Below are 12,021 nucleotides of genomic sequence, written 5' to 3' on the forward strand. Positions count from 1 at the left end.
AACCATCAGACAAGACAAAGAAATCATAGGCATAAAAATTGGGAAGGGAGAAGTTAAAACTGTCTCTATTTGCAGGTGACATATAGAAATCCTAAAGACTATAAAAACAACCCTGTTAGGTCTAATCAATGAATTCAGTAAAGTTGTAGGATAGAAAATAAATGTACAACTAGCAGTAGCATTCCTATACACCAACAACAAGCTATCTGAAAAAGATATAAGGGAAAAAGATACAAAGAACACAATCCATTTATGTTAGGGAAAAAAAGAACAAAATACTTAGAAATAAACTTGAGCATGGAGGTGAAAGATCTCTTAATGGAAAACAAGACATTGATGACAGATACAAAAAAGAAACCCACCAATGAATTGAATGGTATTGCATGTTTATGAATTGCAAGAAATAATGTTAATTACCCAAGCCACCAATAGACTCAATGAATTTCCTATCAAGATTCCAATGACTTTTCTTGCAGTAAGAAAAAAAAATCCTAAAATTTGAATGAAACAATGAAAGACTTTGGATAACCAAAACAATCTCTAGAAAGAAGAATAAAGCTGGAGGCATCACACTGCCTGATTTCAACTGTATTATAAAGCTATAAGAAATCAAAATCTTATGGTAGTGGCATAAAAACAGACACATAGACTAATGAACACAAGAGAGAGCCCAGAAATAAACCAGACACATACGGTTTTTGAGAAGGGAGGCATTCTCAATGGAGAGAAATAAAACAGCTTCTTCAGTAAATGATGCTGGGAGAAGTGGATATTCACATGTCAAAGAACAAAACTGGACCCCTATCTTACACCATCCATAAAAATTTACTCAAAATAGATAAAAGACTTACAGGGAAGACCTGAAATCATAAAATTCCTACAAGAAAACATAGAGAATAAACTACTTGACATTGGTCTTGGTAAGTATATTTTAAAACTAACACCAAAAGCACAAGCAACAAAATAAAAAAAAAAGTGGTACTACACTCAAGAGCCTCTTCACAGTGAAAGAAATAATCAACAAAATGAAAATGCAACATATGGAATGGGAAAATATTTGCAAATCATGTATCTGAGGAGAAATTAATACCTAAAATATGTACATAACTCATACAACTCAGTTGTATGCGAAAAAAAGAAAGAAAGAAAAGAAAGTAAAGAATATAAAAGAAAAAAGAAACCAACTAAAGAAAGGACCAAGGACCTAAATAGACATTTCTCCAGAGAAGACAAATGGACAACCAGCACATAAAAAAGGTGTTCAGGGGTGCCTGGGTGGCACAGCATTTAAGCGTCTGCCTTCGGCTCAGGGCGTGATCCCGGCGTTATGGGATCGAGCCCCACATCAGGCTCCTCCGCTAGGAGCCTGCTTCTTCCTCTCCCACTCTCCCTGCTTGTGTTCCCTCTCTCACTGGCTGTCTCTATCTCAGTCAAATAAATAAATAAAATCTTTAAAAAAAATAAAAAATAAAATAACCAAAGGATCCCGCAATTCTACTTCTGGTTACATAGCTGAACAAAATGAGATTAACATGTTGAAAAAAAAGAAGTTAGCCTGTTGAAGAAGTATTGCCACCCCATGTTCATAGCAGCATTATTTACAATAGCCAAGATATGGAAACAACCTGTATCTATCAACAGAGTAATGGATAAAGAAAATGTAGTCTGTATATCCAATGGAATACTATTCAGCCATAAAAATAAGGAAATCCTGTCACTTGAGACCGCACGGATGGTCCTTGAGGACATTATACTAAATAAGTCAGCAGAGAAAGACAAATACTAGATGATCTCACTTATATGTGGACCCTAAAACATAAAACAAATAGAAAAACAAATAGAAAAAGAGATCAGATTTATGGTTACCAGAGGCACGGGGTGACGGGAGGGAAAACTGAATGAAGGGGATCAAAAGGTACAACCCACAGCTGTAAGTCCTGAGAATGTCATGTGCTACACAATCACTGTAGTTAACACTGCTGCATGTTGTAGCTGAAAGTTGCTGTCCTCTAGTTCAACCTCATTGAAATATTAGGAATCCCAAGCTTAATCCAAACGGTTTGAGCCCAAGGTCACAGAGCTCCCACGTTGCTGTTTTCAATTGCTACCATAATACAGAACACTTGGAAGGAGCATCTATATTCTAGGAACACAGCCAAATATCCTTTATTCACTAACTCTTCTGACCCTGTGACTCCATACCCTTTACTTGTCGTAGTCAGAATTCAGTTAGATAGAAACTGCCTTTCTGATTCTAACAGTACTAACGCACTATGTTTTCAACACAAGCTGCCTATAATATAGTTTAAAGTACAGTTTATTTATGATGTGTATGAAAAATAAAAAAAATTATTAGATGATAGTTAAGGTCCCGGAGGCTCGACAAATTCCACAGTTCTCAAAAATATGGCCCCCAAGCCAGCAGCATTACCTACACATTTGTCAGAAATGCAAATACTCTAGCCCTCGAGAGAACTATTGAATCAGAATCCAGTGGGATTTACCTTTGGCATCAACAAGTCTTCCAGGCAATTCTAATGCACACCAAAGTTTGAGAAACACTGCTTTAATTGTTTTCATTGTTTGCACAAAGACAAGGGTGGATAATTAGTCATAGTCATCTCCATAAACTCAATAAAAGCAACGGATTAAAAAAATACAGGCAAACTCACATATCTCATACGGAAAATTTACAATTTATAAAAAATTCTACAATATGCTTTAGAAGCTTAAAGAAAAGTGTGAGGACACATGAAACCTCATGATATATTTGGGTTTTGTGATGAGCACTGAGTGTTATACACAACTGATGAATTACTGAACTCTAAAGATACGTAAGTTTTGTTTTAATTTATGACTGAATATAGTGTTCATTTCTGTTTCATAAATGGATTTAAAACACCACATATGCCTAGTAATAAATGAAACCTCAAGAAACTAGATGAGTCTCAAACAAACAACCTAACTTTACCCCTTAAGGCACTGGAAAGAGAACACATCAGGCCAAAGTTATTAGAAGGAAAGAAATAACAAAGATTAGAGCAGGGAAAAATGAAGCGGGACTAAAAGGATAATGGAGTATACCAACGAAACTAAGAACTGATTCTCTGAAAATAAAATTGACAAGCCTTTACCTAGATTTCCCCCACCCCCAAAAACAAGGAGAGAGAGAGAGGGAGAGACAGAACTCATATAAAAAATGAAAGAGTGATACCAGAGAAATGCCAAAGATCATAAGAAACTACTCTGAACAATTATATACAAAAAATTGGACAGCCTAAGGGAAATTGATAAACTCCCAGAAACATACAACTTGCTAAGACTGAATCCTGATGAAATGGAAAATCTGAACAGATTATTAGTAAGCAGGTTGAATCAGTAATTGAAAACCTCCAAAAAACAAAACTCCAGGACTAGATGGTTTCACAGGTGAATTCTACAAAATATTCAAAAAGGAATTAATACTCAAATTCTTCCAAAAAATAAAGGAGGAGGGAATTCTTCCAAACTCATTTTATAAAACCGGAATTCTTCTGATACCTGATCCAGACAAGGATTCTGCAAGAAAAACATTACAGGCCAATATTCCTAATATACACTTACAAAAATCCTCAACAAAATATTAGCAAACCAAATTCAGTAATACACTAAAAGGATCATATACACATATCTAGAAAAGTGTTGTTACAGCTGATGTCAGAGAAATTATCTGTGCTCTCTTCTAAAATTTTTATGGTTTCAGGTCTATGGATTTAGGTCCTTAAGCTTTTTGAGATAATTTTTGTCTATGGTGGAAAAAAAGTGGTCCAGTTTCATTCTTCTGCACGTTGCTGTCCAGTTTCCCCAAGATCATCTGCTGAAGCGGCTTTATTTTCCCCACTGTATACTTTTGTGGCCTTTGTTGAAGATTAATTGGCCATATAGTTGTGGAATTATTTCTGAGCTTCCTATTCTGTCCTATCGCTCTGTGTGTCTATTTTTGTGCCAGTACCATACTGTTTTGATTACTACGTGTTTGTACCGTAAATTAAAGTTTGGAATTGTGATACTTCCAGCCATGTTCCAGGATATTTAGGATTTTCTGCGATTCCATACAGATTCTAGGTCTGTTCTGGTTCGGTGGAAAATGCTGTTGGTGTTTGATAGGGATTGCCTTAAATCTGTGGATTAGATAGTATGGACATTTTAAGAATATTAATTCTTCCAATCGACAAACATCGAATGTCTTTACTTTCTGTGTGTGTGTCATGACTTTAAATCAGTGTATTTATAGTTTTCAGAGTCCCGGTCTTAAAGCCTCTTTCATTAAATTTATTCCCAAGTGTGTGTGTGTGTGTGTGTGTGTGTGTGTGTGTGTTTAATCGTTGGTGCGGTTGTAAATGCGATTTCTTTCTTAATTTCTCTTTCTGCTATTTCATTCTTAGTGCGTAGAGATGGAACAGATCTGTGTATTAATTTTGCATCTTGTAATTTTACTGAACTTATGAGTTCTAGTGACTTTTTTTTTTGGTAGGGTCCTTAGAGTTTTCTAGATATAGTATCGTGCTATCGTGCTATACACGAATAGTGACAGTTTTACTTCTCCCTTACCAATTTAGATGCCTTTTCTTTCTTTTCCTGGTCTGATTGCTGAGGTCAGGACTTGCAGTACTATATTAAACAAAAGCGCTAGGAGTGCACATCCTTGTCTTCTTTCTGATCTTAGAAGCAAAACTTTTGGTTTTTCACCATTGAGTATGACGTTAGCTGTGTGTTTTAGATATATGGTTACTGTTATTATTTTGGGGTACGTTCCCTCTAATCTTACTTTCTTGAGCATTTTTGTCATCACTGGGTGCTGTACCTTGTCAAATGCTTTTTTTTTTTTTTTTTGAAATGATCATATGGTTTATATCCTTTACTCTTGTTAATGTGATGTATCATGTTGATTGATTTGTGAATATCGAACACCTTTGCATTGCTGGAAAAATCCTACTTAATTGTGGTAAATAATTTTTTAATGTATCAGATTTGGTTTGCTAATATTTTGTAGACAGTTTTTGTATCTGTGTTCCTCAGAGATATTGGCCTGTTGGTTTTTTCCCCCCTTTTTTGGTAGTGTCTTTATCTGCTTTTGGTATCATGGTAATGCTGGCTTTGTAGAACGAATTTGGAAACTTTCCTTCTTCCGTTTTTTAGAATAGTTTGAGGTGAGTAGGTATTAACTCCTATTTGAATTTGGTAGAACTCACCTGTGAAGCCATCTGATCCAAGACATTGGTTTCGTGGGAGTTTTTTGATTACTGGGTCATTTCACTGCTAGTAGCTTGTTCAATTTTCTATTCCCGACTTAGCTTGGGAAGTTTATATGTTATTAGGATAAACCTTTCTTCTGGGGAAGGAGAAAAGATGGCGGAGGAGTAGGGGACCCCTTTCTCAGCTGCTCCCGAGTCGAGCTGGATATCTACCAGACCAGCCTGAACACCCACGAAATCAGCCTGAGATACAGGAAGATACATCTGGATCTCTACAAATGAACATCTCCAGTGCTGAGTATTGAGGTATGAAGCGGGGAGCCATGAATCTGCACACAGATAACGGAAGATAAATGGAAGGGGGAGGGAGCCGCCACACTTGGGCACTGGGAAGCAGTAGCCACCTGCATTGGGGAGTTGGCCAGACTCGTGGACCAGCACCCGCGAGAGAGCAGACTGAGACCTGGGAACCCGTGTGCAACCAGACTGAAAACCGGAGCTCTAGAGCGCACACTCCAACTAGACTGGAAACCGAGAGCTTGGGAGCGTGCGTGCAACCACACTGAAAATCGGCACTCTGGAGTGCTCACTGCAACCGGACTGATCTTGGGAGTTCGGGAGCGCGCGTGACCAGACTGAAAACCGGCGCTCCAGAAAGCGCGTGAACAACACTGAAACAGGGAGCCTGGGAGCGTGCATGGAAACAGGTGGCAGCTGGCAGTGTTAGAAGCACCAAGGACAGAGACGTGCCAGCCCTGGAAGTGAGGGCCGGGAGAGCGGCTGTGGGGCACACAACCCGGGATGCTGTAGGGGTTTTAGCAGCAGCAACGGAAACAAAGTTAAAGTGGCCAAGAGAGCTCCGTGGAGAGCAGACTGTGATCTCTCTGTTCTGAGAAGAGGCCAGGATACGGCCACTGCTGCTCTGACTCTCACAAGAGTCACAGAAAACCGCCAGGGAAAGCCACCAGAGAACAAAAGCCCGGAAATACCAGCTCACGTTGTGCCCATCCCCAAGGGGGGATCCCTTGCAGGGGACAGGGCGACTCTACCCAAACAGGGTTGCCTGAGTATCAGCGCGGCAGGCCCCTCCCCCAGAAGGCAGGCTGAAAAATCAAGAAGCCCACATCCCTAAGGTCGCTATAAAACAAGTGCACACTACCTGGGTTCTGGTTAATAATTTGGGCTCTGTGCATCCCCGCAACCTCTCCTCATCAGAATGACGAGGAAGAGAAACCCTTGGCAATGAAAGGAGACAGAGACTGTGGCCTCTGCCACAGAAATGATGGATATGGATATAACAAATTGTCAGAGATGGAGTTCAGAGTAACAGTGGTCGAGATGATGCGTAGGCTTGAAAAAAATATTAATGAAAATATTAACAAGAATATAGAATCGCTAAGGGTGGAAATGAGAGCGAATCTGGCAGAAATTAAAAATACTATGAATTAATTGCAGTCTAAACTAGACGCCCTGATGGCCAGGGCAAATGAGGCAGAAGAATGAATTAGTGAATTAGAGGATGGGATGGTAGAAGAGAAAGTTAAAACAGAAACTTGGCGCAAAAAAATCCAATCTCAAGAATGGAGAATACGGGAGATTACTTACACAGTGAAATGTTCCAATGTCAGAATCATCGGCATCCCCTAGGGGTTGGAGAAAGACAGAGGTCTAGAAGAGATATTTGAACAAATTGTAGCTGAGAACTTCCCTAATCTGGCAAAGGAAACAAGCATTCATGTCCAAGAGGCAGAGGGGACCCCTCCCAAGGTCAATGACAACAGAGCTACACCACGTCACGTCATAGTGCATTTCACAAATATTAGATCCAAGGATACAGTATTGAAAGTGGCCAGGGGGAAGAAAATTCTTACGTACAGAGGGAAAAATATCAGAATAACGTCAGACCTGTCTACAGAGACCTGGCAGGCTAGGAAGGGTTGGCAGGGTATTTTCAAAGCTCTATCTGAAAAGAACATGCAGCCAAGGATCCTTTATTCAGCAAGGCTGTCATTCAGAATTGATGGAGAGATAAGGACCTTCCAGGATTGGCAGAAACTTACCGAATTCATAACCACCAAGCCAGCCCTACATGAGATATTAAGGGGGGGGGTGTTCTATAAAAGTAAAAAGGCCCCAAGAGTGATACAGAACAGAAATTTACAATCTATAGAAACGAATACTTCACAGGCAACATGAACTCATTAAAATCATACCTCTAAGAATCACTCTCAATGTGAATGGCCTAAATGTTCCGATAAATGCCACAGGGTTGCAGATTGGATAAAAAGACATGACCCATCCATTTACTGTCTACAAGAGACTCATCTTGAACCTAAAGATACATCCAGACTGAAAGTGAAGGGACGGAAAACCATTTTTCATGCCAATGGACCTCAAAAGAAAGCTGGGGTAGCAATTGTCATATCAGACAGATTAGATTTTAAACTAAAGACGATAGTTAGAGATACAGAAGGACACTATATTATTCTTAAAGGATGTATCCAACAAGTGGATATGACAATTATAAATATCTATGCTCCCAACAGGGAAGCAGCTAGATACACAAGCCAACTCTTAACCAGAATAAAGAGACATATAGATAATAATACGTTAATAGTAGGGAACCTCAACACTCCTCTCTCAGCAATAGACAGATCACCTAAGCAGAAAATCAACAAAGAACCAAGAACTTTGAATGACATACTGGACCAGATGGACCTCATAGATATATACAGAACACTACACCCCAGAACAACAGAATACTCATTCTTTTCGAATGCACAGGGAACGTTCTCCAGAATAGATCACATACTGGGTCACAAAACAGGTCTCAACCGATACCAAAAGACTGAGATTATTCCCTGCATATTCTCACACTGCAATGCTTTGAGAATGGAACTCAATCACAAGGAAAAATTTGGAAGAAACTCAAACACTTGGAAACTAAGAAGCATCCTGCTCAGGAATGACTGGGTAAACCAGGAAATTAAAAATCAATTTAAGCAATGTATGGAGACCAACGACAATGAAAACACATCGGTCCAAAACCTATGGGACACTGCAAAGGTGGTCCTAAGGAGAAAATACATAGCCATCCAAGCCTCACTCAAAAGAATAGAAAAATCTAAAATGCAGTTTTTATATTCACACCTCAAGAAGCTGGAACTGGAACAGGTCTAACCCACAGACAAGAAGGCAGGTGATCAAGATTAGAGCAGAGATCAATGAATTAGAAACCAGGAGCACAGCAGAGCAGATCAACAGAACTAGAAGCTGGTTCTTTGAAAGAATCAACAAGATCGATAAGCCGCTGGCCAGACTTATTCAAAAGAATAGAGAAAGGACCCAAATTAATAAAATTATGAATGAAAAGGGAGAGATCACAACCTACACCAATGAAATAGGAAGGATCATTAGAAACTTTTTATCAACAGCTTTATGCCAATAAATTAAACAACCTGGGAGAAATGGATGCCTTCCTGGAAACCTATAAACGACCAAGACTGAAACAGGAAGAAATTGGTTACTTAAACAGACCGATTAATTAGGAAGAGATTGAGGCAGTGATCAAAAACCTCCCCAAAAACATGAGTCCAGGGCCTGACGGATCCCCCAGGGAATTCTATCAAACATTCAAAGAAGAAATAATACCTATTCTCCTGAAGCTGTTTCAAAATATAGAAATAGAAGGAAAACTACCAAAGTCATTCTATGAGGCCAGAATTACCTTGATCCCCCAACCAGGCAAAGACCCCATCAAAAAGGAGAATTACAGACCGATATCCCTGATGAATTTGGACACCAAAATTCTCAACAAGATCCTACCTAGCTAATAGGATGCAACAGTTCATTAAAAGGATTATCCATCAAGACCAAGTGGGATTCATCCCTGGGATGCAAGCGTGGTTCAACATTTGCAAATCGATCAGTGTGATAGATCATATCAGCAAGAAAAGAGTCAAGAACCATATGAGCCTCTCAATTGATGCAGAAAAAGCATTTGACAAAATACAACATCCTTTCCTGATTAAAACCCTTCGGACTGTAGGAATAGAGGGTACATTCCTCAATTTCATATTCTATGAAAAGCCTACAGTGAATATCATTCTCAATGGGGAAAAGCTGGAAGCCTTTCCCTTAGGTCAGGAACGCGACAAGGATGCCCACTCTCACTATTATTCTTCAACTTAGTACTAAAAGTCCTTGCAGCAGCAATCAGACAACAAAAAGGGATAAAAGGTCTCCAAATCGGCAAAGAAGATGTCAAACGGTCTCTCTTCGCAGATGACATGATACTCTATATGGAAAACCCAAAAGACTCCACCCACAAACTACTAGAACTTATAGAGAAATTCAGTAATGTGGCGGGATACAAAATCAATGCTCAGAAATCAGTTGCATTTCTATACAAGAACAATGAGACTGAAGAAAGAGAAATCAGGGAATCCATTCCATTTACAATAGCACGAAAAATCATACATTATCTCGGAATTAACTGAACCAGAGATGTAAAGGATCTATATTCTAGAAACTACAAATCGCTCTTGAAAGACATTGAAGAAGACACAAAAAGATGGAAAAATATTCCATGCTCATGGAACGGAAGAATTAACATCATTAAAATATCTATGCTACCTAGAGCAATCTACATATTCCATGCTATCCCAATCAAAATACCAATGACTTTTTTCAAAGAACTGGAACAAACAGCCCTTAAATTTGTATGGAACCAGAAAAGGCCCTGAATCGCCAAGGAATTGTTGAAAAGGAAAACAAAGCTGGGGGCATCACGTTGCTTGATTTCAAGCTGTACTACAAAGCTGTGATCACAAAGACAGCATGGTATTGGCACAAAAAAAGACACATAGACCAATGGAACAGAATAGAGAACCCAGAAATGGACCCTCAGCTCTTTGGGCAAATAATCTTTGACAAAGCAGGAAAAAACATCCAGTGGAAAAAAAGACAGTCTCTTCAATAAATGATGCTGGGAAAAATTGGACAGCTACATGCAGAAGAATGAAACTTGACCACTCTCTCACACCATACACAAAGATAAACTCCAAATGGATAAAAGACCTCGATGTGAGACAGGAATCCATCAAAATCCTAGAGGAAAGCATAGGCAGCAACCTCTACGACATCGGCCACAGCAACTTTTTTCATGACGCATCTCCAAAGGCAAGAGAAACAAAAGATAAAATGAACTTGTGGGACTTCATCAACATCAAAACCTTCTGCACAGCCACGGAAACAGTCAAAAAAACTAAGAGGCAGCCCACGGAACGGGAGAAGATATTTGCAAATGACACTACAGATAAAAGAGTAGTATCCAAAATCTACAAAGAACTTCTCAAACTCAATACACGAGAAAAAAATAAACAAATCCTAAAATGGGCAGAAGATATGAACACTTCTCCAATGAAGACATACAAATGGCTAACAGACACATGAAAAAATGTTCAAAATCATTAGCCATCACGGAAATTCCAATCAAAACCACACTGAGATACCACCTTGTGCCAGTCAGAATGGCAAAAACGGACAAGGAAGGAAACACCAAATGTTGAAGAGGATGTAGAGAAAGGGGTTCCCTCCTACATTGTTGGTGGGAATGCAAGTTGGTATAGCCACTCTGGAAAACAGTGTGGAGGTCCCTTAAAAAGTTAAAAATTGAGCAACCCTATGATCCAGCCATTGCACTACTGGGTATTTACTCCAAAGATACAGACGTAGTGAAGAGAAGGGCCATATGCACCCCAATGTTCACAGCAGCATTGTCCACAATAGCTAAATTGTGGAAGGAACCGAGATGCCCTTCAACAGATGACTGGATTAAGAAGTTGTGGTCCATATATACAATGGAATATTACTCAGCTATCAGAAAGAACGAATTCTCAACGTTTGCTGCAACATGGACGGCACTGGAGGAGATAATGCTTAGTGAAATAAGTCAAGCAGAGAAAGACAATTATCATATGATTTCTCTCATCTATGGAACATAAGAACTAGGAAGATCGGTAGGGGAAGAAAGGGATAAAGAAAGGGGGGTAATCAGAGGGGGGAATGAAGCATGAGAGACTATGGACTCTGAGAAACAAACTGAGGGCTTCAGAGGGGAGGGGGTTGGGGGAATGGGATAGACCGGTGATGGGTAGTAAGGAGGGCACGTATTGCATGGTGCACTGGGTGTTATATGCAACTAATGAATCATCAAACTTTACATCAGAAACCAGGGATGTACTGTATGGTGACTAACATAATATAATAGAAAAGAAAAATAAGAAAAAAAGAGAAAATTCTTTATTAAAAATAAATAAATAAATAAATAAATAAATAAATAAATAAATGGAAGGGGGAGAAAGGAAAAAAACGTAAGCACACAAAATCAGGGAACAGGACAGGGATAACAGCCCCAGATACAGAGGAAAAAGCTGGATAAAACAGATGATTTTCTATGAATGTATAAATCACCAAAACTAAACCAGAAAATGATAGCAAATCTAAAAAAGCACTAAGCTTTTTTTTTTTTTTTAAGATTTTATTTATTAATTTGACATAGAGAGACAGCCAGCAAGAGAGGGAACACAAGCAGGGGGAGTGGGAGAGGAAGAAGCAGGCTCCTAGCGGAGGAGCCTGATGTGGGGCTTGATCCCAGAACGCTGGGATCACGCCCTGAGCTGAAGGCAGAGGTTTAAGAACTGAGCCACCCAGGCGCCCCAAAAGCACCAAGCTTAGGTAGTTTTACTGGGGAATTCCACCAAATTTAAGGAAACAGATCATTTCA

General features: G+C 39.3%; 1 protein-coding gene across 18 annotated transcripts in view; it reads right to left on the bottom strand.

The window, feature by feature from the left end:
- Positions 1-12,021, bottom strand: part of LOC125281391 (focal adhesion kinase 1-like) — a 353,460-nt gene that overhangs the window by 305,981 nt on the left and 35,458 nt on the right. The gene's annotated exons all lie outside the window — the stretch shown is intronic.

Source organism: Ursus arctos, unplaced genomic scaffold (assembly GCF_023065955.2).
Source record: "Ursus arctos isolate Adak ecotype North America unplaced genomic scaffold, UrsArc2.0 scaffold_16, whole genome shotgun sequence".
Lineage (NCBI taxonomy): Eukaryota > Metazoa > Chordata > Mammalia > Carnivora > Ursidae > Ursus > Ursus arctos.